Source organism: Vulpes vulpes, chromosome 1 (assembly GCF_048418805.1).
Source record: "Vulpes vulpes isolate BD-2025 chromosome 1, VulVul3, whole genome shotgun sequence".
Taxonomy (NCBI): Eukaryota; Metazoa; Chordata; class Mammalia; order Carnivora; family Canidae; genus Vulpes; species Vulpes vulpes.
Window position 1 is genome coordinate 92,652,296 of NC_132780.1, and position 16,444 is coordinate 92,668,739.

General features: G+C 39.8%; 1 protein-coding gene across 14 annotated transcripts in view; it reads left to right on the forward strand.

The window, feature by feature from the left end:
* Window positions 1-16,444, forward strand: part of MAP7 (microtubule associated protein 7) — a 149,692-nt gene that overhangs the window by 70,480 nt on the left and 62,768 nt on the right. Inside the window, exon 1 of one of the 14 annotated variants that reach the window (XM_072720201.1) lies at window positions 2,243-2,449. The exons of 12 other annotated variants lie outside the window; for them this stretch is intronic. The gene's annotated coding sequence lies outside the window, so the exon portion shown is untranslated. Of the gene's footprint in view, window positions 1-2,242; window positions 2,450-16,444 lie in introns of those variants that run through there. One more of the 14 variants, XM_072720190.1, reaches the window with a different exon arrangement.

The following is a 16,444-nucleotide window of genomic DNA, read 5'->3' on the forward strand; positions in this document are numbered from 1 at the left end:
CCCACTCTATCCGTACTGAGTGAGTACTGAGAAGCTATCGCTAGGACAGGCCTCTCATGAGTGGGCTCCAGACCATATCCAGTTCCATTTCCAAGGAATTCGAGGGGATGCTGATTGGACTCTTATCATGGGAAGTCTCATTCTGATGGGAAGCAGCAACATCTTCACATTGACTGCAGAGTGGCAGTTGGTCAGTGCAGGGAAGAAGGGGCAAGGCAAGGGGGAAGGTCTTTGATGAATATTAGATAATAGAATGTACCTTCTGCATTATCTTTGCTGTAGGCAGTAATGTTTCTGACACAATTTATGTCATCGCAACATTTTTTGTTATAGAGAGATTATTCTATCAAATATACAAGTAAAATGTCAGTTACCCCAGAGCTCTCAGAAGTTCACCTGTTGCACCCACCTAGTGCAAATTTAGGTGGAGGACTTAAAAATCAGCCTTGATGATGAAGATAAAACATAGTGATACCATACATATTTATTTCTCTATATATAGTGGAGTTATACCTTTGGGCAACAACACTAATACTCTAATTATAGAGGATAGATGTCAATACAGCAATAATTGTATATAACTAGTTATTCAGTGCAGAGACCTAGATCATCATTTTTAATGTGGTCCATGTACTATAATATAATTTTCATTTCTATGATTAAGATGTTCTTAAATCAATTTGTGTTTTAGAAAGAAAGGGCAGATGTTTCCTTGTGTGAAATACAACTCTCAGTAATCAGACAACATGAGCTATTTTTTTGCTTGTCCACAGTGTTTTCAGTGACGAAAAAGGTTGTCTTTCAGACATGTGAAAAATTGGGTTTTGAGGTGCCTGGGTGATGCAGTCAGTTGAGCATCCAACTCTTGGTTTTGGCTTGGGTCATGATCTTGGGATTGTAGGATTGAGCCACATATCCACTCTGAGCAAAGAGTCTGCCTGGAATTCCCCCACACACACACGTGTGCGCGCTCTCTCTCTCTCTCTCTCTCATGAGTGGATAAATCTTTTTAAAAATGAGTTTTTGTCAAGCATCAGTAGTTACCATATTTTTGCTACTGAATATTTGTCTACAAAGTCAAGTTCAGCCTGCCTGCTAGAAAAATCTTGCCTAAAAAAAAATTGAATAGAGTATCCAGAGCTAAATTGAGAAACATCTGAATGACTGTTTCTAAGACAAGATACTTTAAAAATCTAAATGACTGATTACAATTGTTTATTAAGTGAACTTCTTTTCTCAACTAGCTCTAAAACATGATTACCTATGACCCTTGCCTTACACATATATGCTAGACTACAGTGTGTGTGTGTTTTTTTTAAATAGCAATTCCTGATGTTATATGGGTTCATTTGTAAGTTGGCTGGTTGAAAGTTATAACATAAAATCACTTTATTAAAATAACATATGTGGAACTGATAACCCACAAAAGCATATTTCACCCATTATGTAGTGATACTATCATGGAATCTCCATGAAACAATTATTCAATTATTCAATTATTCAATTAATTATTCAATTATTCAACAGTTACTTAAATATCTATACTAGTGGTAAAGTGATCTACCTCAAATTGCTTGTATTATTTTGAAAGCTGATGTTCTCACTCGCTCTCTCAATCCCTGCTCACTACCCCATCCTTGTTATTTTTCTCCTTCCTCAATCTACGTGAAGACCAAACTCAGTATTACAACTTCTCCCTCCTTCACTCTTTACAGAAAGCACACACCCTTTTGCACATTTTCTAAGGTTTTTCATTGCTGTAAAACAGGAGGTAAAATAACAAGATTTGAAGTCTTGGGCTTATACTTCATCTGTAAACTAAAAAGAAACCGTATTGCTGTATTATTCATAAAGTGTTCCTAGTATATCAAGGAAAAGTGGCAGGTTTGAGGGAATGCTCAGAGACTGCAGTGAGATTCATTCACATTTCAGTAGAAAGCTCAGACGGTTCAGGGCGCTTGGGTAGGTGGCACAGTTGGTTAAGGGTCCAACTCTTGGTTTTGACTCAGATCATGATCTCAGGGTCCTGGAATCAAGCCCTGTGTTGGCTCCGTGCTCAGCTCAGAATCTGCTGGAAATTCTCCTGTTCTCCCTCTGTTCTTCCTGCTTGTACACACACTCTCTCTCTCAAATAAATAAAATCTTTGAAAGAAAATAAAGCTCAGACAGTTCTTTAAATATTTTCCTTTCTCACAGTGACTCTGCAGGAATTTTGAAAATGGTTGTCTGGGAGCAGGTCCTTGGATAAAGAGCCAGACAGGGAGACAGGCCAGCCCAGTGACCAATAAGGTGCTCCCTGGGATGGAAGGAGGACAACCTGGCCGATATAGCTTCACTTCCACTTACCGTTTGTTGATTTTTTTTCCCTTCTTGGAGGAGCTGTACAAGTTTACCCTCTCAGTCTCCCTCCAACTGCTCTAGATACCAGCTCCCACATGGAGATTGTCAGGTAAGAAATGGTGGCATAAAATGCATTCCAAAGGCACTTAGAAGAAAGGTGTCAGTATATCAGCTTAGTTTTGGCTTTGCTCCGATGACCCCAAAGGAACTATAGCTTAGGCAGATTTAGAATTTGTAATTGGATTCTCTTGTTTGATATGGATGGAGCATACCTGAAATGAATATACGTACTGGAAAATAAGCATATCAGTTGCAGTCTATAAACTGAATAGTCATTAGCGCTCTGCTGTGTAAAGAGCCTTTCTGTCTGGCCTGATCGTGTGCCAGGTTGTGACACCTGCCACACAGTCGTCTTTGTGCTTTTGAGAGTTGCAGAACTCTGTGAAGACTTCTCCTTGTCTTTCGGATTGGCATCCTTTCCTTTCGTTGGTTTTGTTTTCATTAGTTACTACATTTAGATATTTGATAGGTTCCAAAATTTAAGATCCTCTGCGTGGGGAAATTTTGAGTATGGCAAATTGAAGAAATCCAAAAATAAGTTGCCATATCCAGTGAAAAGATAATAAAAAGGTGAGCAGAACAAAGATGCTTTAAATCTCGCCTTTTCTTTCCTGCAGAGGACTAAAGAAATGCTTTGTCATCTAAGTCCCTATTCTTCGCCTGAGTCTCTGGTTACTCTCAGCAAACCAGATTTTTCTGGCTTAATAACATTTCTTTGCACTCCAGATGATAGTCTTAATTATTTAATAGATTAAATGCATTTTCAGAGTGCAAACAATGTATTGCAGAAAGTCAGTGGTGGTGTGAGGCCTAACATAGCATCTGTGTGGAGCCCCCGGGGTGGGAGTGAGCACTGTCCTCCACGCAGGTGTCATCAGCCTTCCTCCCCAGCCTGACCCAACTGACTGATATCTAGAGGGAGTGCGGAATGCTCCTCTTGACACTCCCTGTCCTGAAAGTCAGTTATTCTGGCTTTGAAGGGGCCCCTGGGTGGCCAGGCAGTGTTCTAGGCTTTTGCTACACTGCTCCATTTCCTATGCAGAGCAGGTACCAGGGAAGCAATTCAGTTCCAACCCAGCCCATAATGTCTCCTGTCCAGACCTAGCAGAAGCCACCACTTGAACCCATACAGGTTTGGTTTGCAAAACTAGGAGAGAAGTGGTAAATGTATCCACGTAAAGCAAAACCTATTTTTTAAGTTTCTGATTAGTCCTAACATAGTGGCTGCCTGCAGACCGCATTCCTGCTTCTCCCAGAAAAGTCAAGCCACCTTGGAGGTGGTTTTAGTTTGGTTTGGTTTGGTTCGGCTTGGTAGTCCTCTTCCTTGAAGTGGCTGCCTTCTCAGTGGTGTCCAGACTGGCGGAAGCAAAGAGGCTTAAACTGCAGGAGATTAATATACCACCTCCAGGGGCGAAGGAGCAGGTGCTGGTGTTAATACAGGAAAGTTAATTGCACACGGTCAGGGCCATAATTTCACACATTGATGAAGATGCAGAGAATTAGAGGTTACAGAGAGGGTGAGACAAGGATACCGAGGACTGTGGGCATATATTGGAAATGGTGAGATGCAGTACAGTTAACAAAGACCCAGAAAAGTGAGAGAAGTAAAATCAAATGAGAAAAGGAGGGGACCAAAGAGTAAAGTAGCATGATGCTTTGAATAAATAGAAGGCAAATGTATATTAACACAGAAACTTTTTTTCCAGAAAGTAAAGAGGGAGGGAAAGGGCTTTTATTTATTTATTTATTTTACAGCTTTTTATACCATCTGAATTTCCTAACCGCATGATAGACATTTCTTTTTTAAGATTTTTTTTTTTTAAAAAGAGGGGTGGCGGGATCCCTGGGTGGCACAGCGGTTTGGCGCCTGCCTTTGGCCCAGGGCACGATCCTGGAGACCCGGGATCGCATCCCACATCGGGCTCCCGGTGCATGGAGCCTGCTTCTCCCTCTGACTGTGTCTCTGCCTCTCTCTCTCTCTCTGTGTGACTATCATAAATAAATTTAAAAAAAAAATTTAAAAAATTAAAAAAAAATTAAAAAAATAATAAAAAGAGGGGTGGCTTAATTATAGGTCTTGCAATTTTTGTCTTCATAGTCTTTCTATAGTATAGAAAAGCTAATAGATCTTTTTTTAAGGACTTTTATTTTATTTCCTTGAGAGAGCAGAGGAAAAGGGACAAGCAGACTCTGAGCAGAGCCTAACTCAGGGCTTGATCCCATGACTCTGAGATCATGACCTGAGCTGAAATCAAGAGCCAGATGCTTAACTGACTGAGCCACCCAGGCACCCCAATAGACATGTGTGTGTGGTTTTTGTGTGTGTGTGTTTTTAATAAAAGTAAGCTAAATTCATTGAAATTTTTATAAGCAAGTGTGGAATTAATATCTATTGGGATGATACATTTATAGACTAGCTGACAGAAAAGGGAATTAGTCCCACTGTAACCAGTCTGCGAGTCCATTGCAATGAGTAAGCAGTTGTAAACAGGGCCTTAGGATGCTAGCAGGAGTTGTTCTCAATGATTAGACTTGCTGTGGGAACCTTTTGTATTCTTTTCAGAAATCCACTGGCTTCTAGATAGTTTCGAGCTGATTTCTATCACAAATGATGTTGTTAAAACACTGATCTGGCATCTTTTTTTTTTTTAAGATTTTATTTATTTATTCATGAGAGACACACAGAGAGAGGCAGAAACACAGGCAGAGGGAGCCCGATGAGGGACTCCATCCCAGGACCCCAGGATCACGCCCTGAGCCAAAGGCAGACTCAACTGCTGAGCCACTCAGGCGTCCCTGATCTGGCATCTTTTACATTTTGTTTTGTTGTTTTTTTTTCCCTCCTGACTTTGCTCTTCCTGCTGCTACTTTCACAACTAAATGATGATCTGCTTTAATATGATGAGCCAGCACCTGTTATGCTTTTTGACTTCTGGAAGAAATTAGAGTACAGGGATCCCTGGGTGGCGCAGCGGTTTGGCGCCTGCCTTTGGCCCAGGGCGCGATCCTGGAGACCCGGGATCGAATCCCACGTCGGGCTCCCGGTGCATGGAGCCTGCTTCTCCCTCTGCCTGTGTCTCTGCCTCTCTCTCTGTGTGTCTATCATAAATAAATAAAAATTAAAAAAAAAATTAGAGTACATAAGATTCATGATGTACCAAATGAAAGGTGTATAAAGGAAGTATGCACTCTGTCAGTTTAGAGATGGCTTGCAATTGTGAGTGCTGAATAAAAACAAACAAACAGTGGTTTAAACAAACAGAGTCATCTTTTGTCTTGCCTACGGGAAATATAGAAGTAAACAGTCAGCAATTCAGAGACGTCGGGGCCAGGTGTCCATTTCCGCCTTAGCTTTTTCCTGGGTTATAAGGCAGATGCTCTACCTTGAACATCATACCCACCTTCAAGACAGGAGAAAAAGGAAGAATGAGGAGCCATGCCACCCAAGTCTGCTTCCCCTTTAATGAGCATTCCCCCAAACCCCACCAAACAATTGCAGTGTTCAACTTCTTGGCCAGAGCTGTGCCTTGTGGCCAATCAGGGTTCTGTTAGAAAAGAAGTGTCGTATGGACATTTATTAGGTAACAAGCATGAACAACACAATTTGCCTATGCAAATTGGCAGTATAGATTTCCAAGAGGGAGATGTTACAGCAAGCACCTCCCCAGTTATGTTTTTATTTTGTTTTACTATAAAGCACTTTTTTGGGTTTTTTTGTTTGTTTTGTTTTGTTTTGCTTTGCTTTGCTTTGCTTCTTGTAAGGTGAGCAGTATTTGGAACTTTTGGAAACATACATTCTAAAAACAACATAAGATGGAATGAAATCAAATGCCAAGCAGTGTGGGGCAAACTTGGGAGTGTAGTAGAAGCCAGAGAAGGAAAAGTGTTGGAATAGCTCGAAAAGATTTCATGAGAAAGAGACCTGAGTGGGGGCTATGACAAATGGATCGGATGCTCTACACTGCTATAATGGCAGATGCATGGCATTCTACATTTGTCAAATCCCAAAGCAAGATTCAGAGTGAGCTCTGTAAACTATGGACTTTGGGTGATAATGATATGTTGTGAACTGAGGACTTTGGGCAGTAATGAATGGTATTGCCAGTGTAGGTTCATTGATTGGAACAAATGTACCAGTCTTGCACAGGATATTGATAGTGGGTGAGGGTGTGCGTATGTGGAGGCAGGGGACACTTGGGAATTCCTCTCAACTCCACTCAACTTGGTGTGAACCTGAAACTTCTGTAAAAAATAATAGCTATTAAAAGAAAAAAAAGAAAGAAAGAGAAAGAAAGAAAGAAAGAAAGAAAGAAAGAAAGAAGGAAGAAAGAGATGGATAGATGGATGGATTTGGATTGAAACAGTTGAAGAGATAGTGAAGCTTAGTGATCCAATGAGAGGGAAAAAGCAAGGACACAGATGTACAAGTGACTGCAGCAAGGACACTATGGTGAGACAGGGATGGCCCCTAATTTTAAACAACCTTGAGGCGAAATGTTCACTTGTTACCCAAAATGAATTGGAATAACCTTAACTTTCCATTATTTACTACTCATTCCTATTGCATTTTTCTGAGTTTGCCTAAGAAAGTTTATTTTACTATTATGTTATACAGAGGAGGAAGAGTCAATTATTGATATTCTGCAGCCTTGTATGTGTGGTTTTTCCCACAAATTAAACCCATTCAGTTGCTTAATATTCATACGATTAAAATTACACTCATTTAAGGGGAGGTGGGTGGAGGTTGGGGTAACTGGGTGACAGGCACTAAGGAGGTCACTTGATGGGATGACCACTGGGTGTTATACTATTATGTTGGCAAATTGATTTTATTTTATTATTATTTTTTAAAGATTTTATTGTATTTATTCATGAGAGACACAGAGAGAGAGAGGCAGAGACACAGGCAGAGGGAGAAGCAGGCTCCATGCAGGGAGCCTGACGTGGGACTCGATCCCAGGTCTCCAGGATCACACCCCAGGATGAAGGTGGCACTAAACCACTGAGCCACCGGGGCTACCCGGCAAATTGATTTTAAATAAAAACTTAAGATCACACTCATTTCTTTTTGCAAAACTGATATTTAAAACTGACTCTATTGTTTATTTGGGATTTTAAGAACTATACATCTTCTACCTTGATCATTTTATTTTCATTTAAGTATGAAAGCTTTTCTATTTTGTGGCCCATAGTAATCATTTTGTAAAATGTTGACATTAGCAATTTTAGTTTTCTTCTTAAAGTAAATCATATCCTGCTAAAAGTAAAGGCACCTTCTTTCAGTTGGTTACTTTAATTAAGCAGAATAGTGAAGTTGAGTTCTAATTATTTTTCTCCCAGTTATTTAAATAGTGACTTTTAATTACATATTGAATGTAATTGAATTGGGTCTAATTTGATAAGCTCCCTATCCAGCTGTCGAAACTTAGAAAATTAGCTGCAGCCTCCATAATTTACCATTTCTCAGTGTACATGGAAAACTTTTAATATGGTTAAGCTTTCCCCCTCCTATCTGTACTTTGCCCTGATCTTTGCTTAGTCACAAACATTATACTCATATTACAGAGCAAAGCTCATTTGCGTAGTAGCTAGCATTGTGGCTGGTGATAAGTCGTCAAGAAGGTATATCACCCACGGGGATCAAGAGGCTTGCCTTTAATCTGGTTTATATTAATGCAGGTGGAAGATACAGCCTTTTCTGTTTTATTTATAATGTTGCCATCTGGCTAAAGGAAGGTTTTTGTTTGTTTTGTTTATTTGTTTTTAGATCAAAGCATTTTGGGTTGGATTTAAAGTATGTAATGTTTGCTCCTGTCAGAAGGAGTTTGTACCATGAATCAGGTAGTTGCTTGAGAGTGATTCCCAATCACTTATACACAAAAAATATATGGGACACATGCTTTTCTAAAATATGGTTTTCTTCATTTCAGCTAAAATGGATGTTTGTCTTTTTTAACAGATTATCAAAACAAATCTATTAAATTGCTTTGGGAGAATGATAGGGTTTACCAATCTCTCAAAGCCGAAATGCTTGTTTTGTAGCCTTTCTGATATTTCCAGCAAAGGCTGTAATGTTTTCATGTTTCTTCCCATGCAGTATAGGCAATATTCTGTTGTATTTGAAGTATGTCACTCTAATTCCTGTGATAGTCACTATAAGTGATACTGGGCAGACCTTTCTCTTATATGACTACAAAAGCAACTGTTTGACTTTTGATGTCAAAACTATTCTAGAATTATGTTATTTTCTGTTGTTTTCCTGACATGGAGTAAACACGAGTGTAATCTGACAATTCTTTTGGTCACGTTTTCTCTACAATCTTAGCGGCCATCAAAAAATGAGCAAATGTACACTTTTTCTTTTAATTTGTTATGAATACTTTTTCTTTCTGGGCTTTTGCCACCGTTTGCTCAGAGTACACCACCCACCCTCCAGCCGTCCCTCATTCTGTTCTTCAAGCATTTATTCAATGTCACGTATGTGCCAGATAGTGAGCTAAACACTAAATAAAGATGGAGATCCTGAGGATGAAAATCACGGTCTTTGCCCTCGGGTTGTTGCTCTGGTCAAATAGAGTATTATCACAGAACTGCACCTGACCAAGTGTCAAAGACAAAATGCCTCAAGCTCCATTTAATTGGAAAACATCTATGGTTCTTTAAGCTCAAAACACAGTGGCTGTGATGAGAGCTCTTTAGAGGCAAAAAAGAGCCCACTCCTTATCCCTTAAAAAATTCTGGTAACTTATTTTGACAGAATTATCTTTTGCTGTTACTTACATAATATTTATGCTGCTCCTATCATATTTAGTTTAACAAAAAATGGATTTTTTGTAAAAAGTTATGGTTATGTCAATATTTTCACAGACATTTCAGCACAGCTGCCTCAACTTTCTTTTTAAGTTCATGGACTGTTAGCTATTAATAAATAACTCTGTGTGTCTCTCCCATTCTTCATGCCTTTTCATTATAGTTAAAGATAAGAAGTAATGTTTCTGGTGCGTTCTGTTCCCATGTATCACATAACTATACACAATGCTGGATTGTATTGATAAAACCAGTGCCTTTGTGTTGGATTTGTATTATCTCAGGATTGGACAAATTTCTTTGTCTTTTGGTTGACTGTCCCTTTCTATCATGGTCACAAATTTTTCATTTTTTTCATTATGCATTTCATTATGCAGAAATGAAGTAATCAGTGACTTCCAGTCACTGTTCATTGTTGCTGAACAAGCTCCCCCTAAACTTAAAAGTCTCCACGTGGACTTCTAAGCTTTGAGTGCAATCTGTTGTAGCCACCAAATCATAACTTTCTGTTCTATTTGGAGAGCATGAAATACAAAGAAAAAGTAAAAATTCAGTTGTTTCTGTCAGAATGAATAAGGATGAAATGGGAGACTCCAATGCATGATCAAATATTCTTAATTGCATTTGTTTTTGCAGCAAGAAATGGGCAATAGATTGTTGAATAAATGGTTCATTGTATTTACTGCTATGTCAGATTAAATGTGGCTAGATTTTATATTATACCACAAAGTGGATTTATTATGTTGTAGCAGAGCAAATTAGAGTCCACCCTGTTCTTCAGCATCTGTAGTTAAAGAAGTTGCCATGGCACAATGCCTATAAATTTGTGTAGTGTAGTGGCTGCTTCCCTGTCCTCTGGTGATCTGTGAACAATTAAAGACACCAGTGAGCCTGTGCCTGTATTTTATTTCCTTGACCTTTCTGCAAAATGACCTTCAGAATACCCTACTTGTTTCCTAACCAGGCACATTTCCTCCGTTCTGTACTTCCTCATCCTACCCACTACCCATCTACCTATCCTACCCATCCCCATCCTACCTTGCTCGTTGGGGATGGCAGCCAGGGTCCCCTTATTTGCAGGCCTGAAGCAGAGGAGATACTGAGGGCTTAGGGAGGTTCCCTGTATGGTGCCACCTCGCTGCCCTGGGCTCCTTCTTGGATGGCTACACTGACAACTTTTCCAGTTCTGTCACTGGACTCACTGTTTTCCCTTCATGGTCAGCTAACTTATCTCTTGATACCTGTTAAGGGAAAATGGGAAGATCTGAATAATTATTAAATTATACAGAAAGCAGAATGCTTAAGATGTCTGTTTTTAATCTGGTTTCCTTTTATTGTTTTCATTAAGATGGTAAGCACTTTTTTTTTTTTTTTTTTTAAGCGCTTTTTATACACTTCCAGCAGGCTTGGGATAGGCTTCACTTTCTGTTTACCCAGAATCCACTGAAGCTGTAATAGCTCTTCACCAGAAGTTCCACATGATACACTTTTCGGTGACTTGCATTGCCTTCAGAGCAAAGTCCAAACTGTTGGAATTCAAGGAGGCGTTGACATGGGCCTATTTGTCCTATTGTCAGCTGCCTACATTTTTAAGACTGCTGTTTCGACTAGATAGTGCCCTGATTATCCTTTTTCTTTTTTTTTTTAATTGCCTAAGTAGTTTGCTTATGGCATCCCCCAGCCAGAAATACCCTCCGCTTTACTCTTCACTTAGAGAGATTCTCTCCATTCTTCAAAATCTTTATCCAGTGAAGTTTTGTATCACTCCTATTCCCTCAGTGCTTTCTCCCACCTCTGAATTTCTCTAATGCTATCTACATCATTTATTTGGTTTTTAATCCCCAATGGTATATTGATTTCTAAAAACCAAACTGATTCATTGCTACCATTTCATGCATTTTCATTTCATTGATTTCATTTCATTGATTTCTAAAAACCAAACTGATCCATGGATCCATTTCATGCATTTTCATATTGTCTCCTCTGAAAGTTAATAAGCATCTTGCAAGTAGGTCTTGTGTCCTTTGATCTTTGTGTTAGTGCACAGCACAGTGGCTGGCCCCTGAGAGCATCTGCAAATGTTTGTTGGAAAAATTATTTAGGGGCACCTGGGTGACACAGATAGCTGGGTGTTCGACTTTTGGGGGGGGTTGTTTTTGTTTTTTTGTTTTTTGTTTGTTTTTTGGGGGGTGTTCAACTTTTGATTTCAACTCGGGTCATGATCCCAGGGTCATGACTGCGGAGCCTACTTGAGATTTTTTCTCCCTCCCTCTGCTTGTGTACTCTCTCTCTCTCTCAAATAAATATTTAAAAAAATATTTTTAAAATTATTTAACATTTCTGAGCCTGAGAATGCAGGGGTTCCATTGATACCATAACGAAGAGACTAACATTGGGGAGTTGGCTGATTTTGTGAGGACACTAGTTCACCTTTTGACATAGTTTCCAGTGATCACAGAGAAACAGGAGCATATATTCCCTAGAGGCGGGAGACAAACTGTATTTGAGAGCACGTACTTGTAAATGCGTTTGAGAATGATTGACATAGTGTGCTTTAGGCCCTAAGAGGAGACAACTTTTCTGGAGATAAGAGAAATTACTGGGGGAATCAGAAGTTTCAAAACACAGTTTGAAGAAGTAACCTAGAATTAAGGATTTAGAAAAGGAAAAGTTGTAGGAGACATATGAATATTTCTTCCCAATACTGAGTGCACAGGGTCCCCCGAGTCAGATGCTGTCTGAACAATGCCAGTAGGGAGAAAACCTAAGTAAAGCAGGAAATTGAACCCAGGTTTGTCTAGGGCCATCTCCCATAAGCATCATCCCTTTAACTTCACATATGATTATGAGTAAATTAAACTGAGAAGCTCTCCATCATGTGGAATAATCAAAAAAGTCACTAGAGAAGGTTGCCATAAGACCTTATTCTAATGCAAATTTCATAAATAACGTTAAATAAAACCTTCGAGATCTATGTTGCAATACTCCTGGCAGCTCTGTTAGAATAAAATTTAACTATCAAGTAAATAAGCAAAAGGATGATAAAGTAGAAAATTTTAGATGAAACACTAAATTACCTGAAAACTACTCTGTAATCCACTTTCTATTATGTTTTTAAACCAATAACACTCTTCAGTTGCTGTAACAGTGTTCTGCAGCCAAATTTTTCAAATAAGTGATTTGTCTAGCATGTAAGGGGTCTGTCAGGACCACTCCAGGCTCTGTGATTCACTAGGAATACTCAGGCCTCAGCATGTAGTCAGGCTCGTGGCTAAGATTTACTGGAGCAAAACCAGGCCTTTGTAAGGCGAGCTCTCTGATGCCTGCTGTTAAGTCTTTCTGCACATGTAAACTGAAACTAATAGGTTGAGAGCAATGAAGTTGCAGTATTCATCCATTTCTTATTAAAAAAATGGCAGTTGCCTCTGGTTCAACCTCTACTTCTGTCTTCCAGTTGACTCTCTCCCAAAGCTGTTTGTGAACCCTAAGACACGTGCCCCCCCACGTCCAGCTAAACAATATAGCAAAGCAGAACTCATACAGAGCTGGGCCTGATGGCTAACCTCGGTTAAAAATAGTGACCAAAAAAAGTACCTGAGTGGCTCAGTCGGTTTGGCCCCCAGCTCTTAATTTCAGCTCAGGTCATGATCTCAACCGTCATGAGGTCACGCTCCGTGTTGCACTTAGCACCAAGTCTGCTTGAGATTGTCTCCCTTCCTTTATCCCTCCCTTTGCTCATGAGTGCACGCATGCTCGCTTTCTCTCTCTAAAATAAATCTTTAAAAAAATAATATAACGGGCCCCTGGGTGGCGTGGTAGTTGAGCATCTGCCTTTGGCTCAGGACATGATCCCTAGGTCCTGGGATCAAGCCCACAATGGGCTCCCCACAGGGACCTGCTTCTCCCTCTGCCTGTGTCTCTGCCTCTCTCTGTGTGTTTCTCATGAATAAATAAGTAAAATCTTAAAAACAAAAGTAACAAAAATACATTATCTTTGTAGGTATCAAGACCACATCCTTCAGTGAGATTTAAACTCAGCATGGTTCCTAAGGTTGTCATCCTAAATGTCTAATTAGAGTAAGCTTTTTTACTAAATTAAACATTTGTTGAGCCAATTATTTTGATCAGTTGAGAGAGACTCTTCAACCAGACCCATAGAGCCAAAAATAGAAACAAAATAGCGAGAACCCATGCAAGCCCTTTATGGGAAGACATTGGAAGGAATGCAATGAATTGTATAGGATATGGATTTTAGAGGTGCGTTTGTGGCACTTACTGGAGTTGCAAATGTCTGGCATCTCTGTATTTTGTTTCAGAGCGGTTTAGAAAGAGACAGCCTCAGACCACAAGGGTGCCTCTCTGTATCCTTCCTCTTGTCTTTTAGCACTCTCATGTATGACACTAATGGAATAAAGCTTTCAAGCTAGCAGGAAGATCAATAGAGATTTTATAGGGCTAGCAAGGACTTTGAGCATTGTGGCATATGACTCAATTTTCTTTATAAAAAATGAAAGAGATTCAAATTAATACTGGAAAGTCAGCTGAGTCATTTAAAAATGGTTATTTTGCCATGGTAAAATAAAAAATGGTTATAGTCAATCCTATCTGCTAGTTACCTAGGATTTCCAGTTTTTTAAATGTCGGAAATTTTATTTTATTTTATTTTTTTAAATATTTTATTTATTTATTCATGAGACACACACACACACACAGAGAGAGGCAGACACAGGCAGAGGGAGAAGCAGGCTTCACGCAGGGAGCCCGATGTGGGACTCGATCCTGGGTCTCCAGGATCAGACCCTGGGCCGAAGGCAGGCTACCCGCTGAGCCATCCAGGGATCCCTAAATGTCGGAAATTTTAAATAGATTATTTTCATTGTGTTCTCAAGTAGTGAGATTCCCTGTACTTTGTTTAAAAATAATAATAAAAATAAAAAAAGATTTTATTTCCCATTATTATAATGGAGAGCTTGGGTTTTGTTTTGTTTTGTTTTTTTAAAGCTCATATTTACTTAATTCAATGGTAACTTGAAGGGTATTCAGTCTCCTGAAACTGTCATCTAAATCCCAAAAACACTGAGAATTACCACCTCATCCAAAGCTAGGTTTTACCCTAAAAACCATACCAATAATCCCAGCCTACCTGAGGGTCCCAGGAGGTGTGACTGTAGCCGAGTTGGAAACTTCTTGAAACCAGCAGCTGAGCCAGACTTTGCACCTCAGGACCCCTTTCACCAAATTAACATACATTTACTTTCCCTATTACTGCTGTGTGAGCAAAGCCCTGGGGAAATAGACACCCAGTTTCCCCACATTTGTGTAGGGAATAAGGAGAGAGAGAAAAAAAAAATAGTTTCAACCATTTATTGAGCCGTATGGTAGACCCAGCGTTCTCATTAATTTTCACAGCCCTGGAAGTAAGTGTTGTCCCTCTTTACAGACGGAAAAATTAAGCCTGAGAGGTTAAGTTATGTGCTGAGATTCACACCCTGCCAGGGGCACAGCCAGGTCAGCTGACTCCAGATCACACACTGCCTCCTCCAAACTTCCAAACACACTGCCACACCGTGGAAGTGCTGTGGCTGGAGGAGGTCCAGGACCTCAGTGGAAGAGCAAAAGAGAGAAAATGAATGAATGTGTGTTAAACCCCTGTTGTGCGCTAAGCTCTATGACAGAGTCTCCCCGTGTATCTTCCCCATTCACCTTCCCATCTCCCAGCAGCCCTGTGGGGGAGGCTGTATGCCAACCCCCACCCTCAACCTCCAACTCAGAGAGGTCAAGAAACTTCTGAAGGTCACCTGAGCCCAGATCTGTTTGAATTCATATCTTCCCTCTTATCATGATAGAGTGTTAACCAGAGAGGGTTTTTGGAAAAATGAAGGTTCTTACAGTGGCGGAAGGAAGACCAGAAAGAAAAGCAGAACGGTAACCTGAAAACCTTAGATGAATGTCCAACCTAAAGGTCAGAGATTATCAGTGTATAATCTTGGACTAAACAGACTGGCCGACCATCCTTTAAATTACTTTTGTTTTCCTAGATTAAGCTGTCAGTTTTACGTGAGGATAAAAAATTTTAAGATTCTAAATGTGTCTTGTGAGGAGTAGGACCCAGAAGATCTTTTGGGATAGCAACAGATTGCTGAGATGCAGGTGACAGTAAAGAGAGCAGGCACATGAATGTTCAGCTGGAGCAGATCCAGTAGAAGTCAGATGTGGATAAATTGGGATTCAAGTAACCAGACCTCCAGTTTAATTGAAGTATATTTTTTATATTTTAATTTCAAGATGATAAATTATAGCACCCCCCGAAAGAAAGCTTTTATTGGGGATGATTTGGAAAAGTCAATTGGACTGACTGAACGTGTGTTGTAGTCTTTTTAATCTCCTTCATGGTGGACTGTTACATAATATTCAGTTAGAATTGATGTTTGTTGTCAGGACCTAGGGGGACACCGCAGATATGCAATCACCAGAGAAAGATTAAATGATGTCAGATATACCAAGGCAAGAAAGAAATGAATACATTTGAAATACATTCTAAACAAATGTTTGTTTGTTTTTTTTAAGGTTTATTTATTTATTTATGATAGACATAGAGAGAGAGAGGCAGAGCCACAGGAGGAGGGAGAAGCAGGCTCCATGCTGGGAGCCCGACCTGGGACTCGATCCCAGGACTTCAGGATCGCGCCCTGGGCCAAAGGCGCTAAACCACTGAGCCACCCAGGGATCCCTAAACAAATGGTTTTAATTCTTTCTCAATTAACTAAAAATAATAGAAGATCAATAAATAGCTTACCAATTAAGGCTTTATTTACTCTGTGCTGGAGGTAGCTGTATAACAAAAAGAAAATTTTAATCCTAGTATTCCAAGTGATGTGTAATATTTTACTAAGATCAACTTGCAGAATAAAAAGAAAGGTTCTTTTTTTTTTTTTTTTTTTTGAAGAATGATTTCTTTTATCTTTTAGAGAGCATGTGTGTGAGCAAGCACAAGTGGAGAGAATCTTAAGCCGACCCCATGCTGAATGCAGAGCTCAGGCCAGGGCTTGATCTCACAACCATGAGATTGTAATCTGAGCAGAAACCAAGAGTCCAGTGCTTAACTGCTTAACCAACTACTCTACCCAAGAGCCCTGAGAAGGGTTGTTCTACACACAGTGAGCAACAAAGTTTCCAAGTATAGTCAGTTTTATCTCTGGAGGCTGTCTCTAAAGTTGTGATACTGTACGCCAAGACT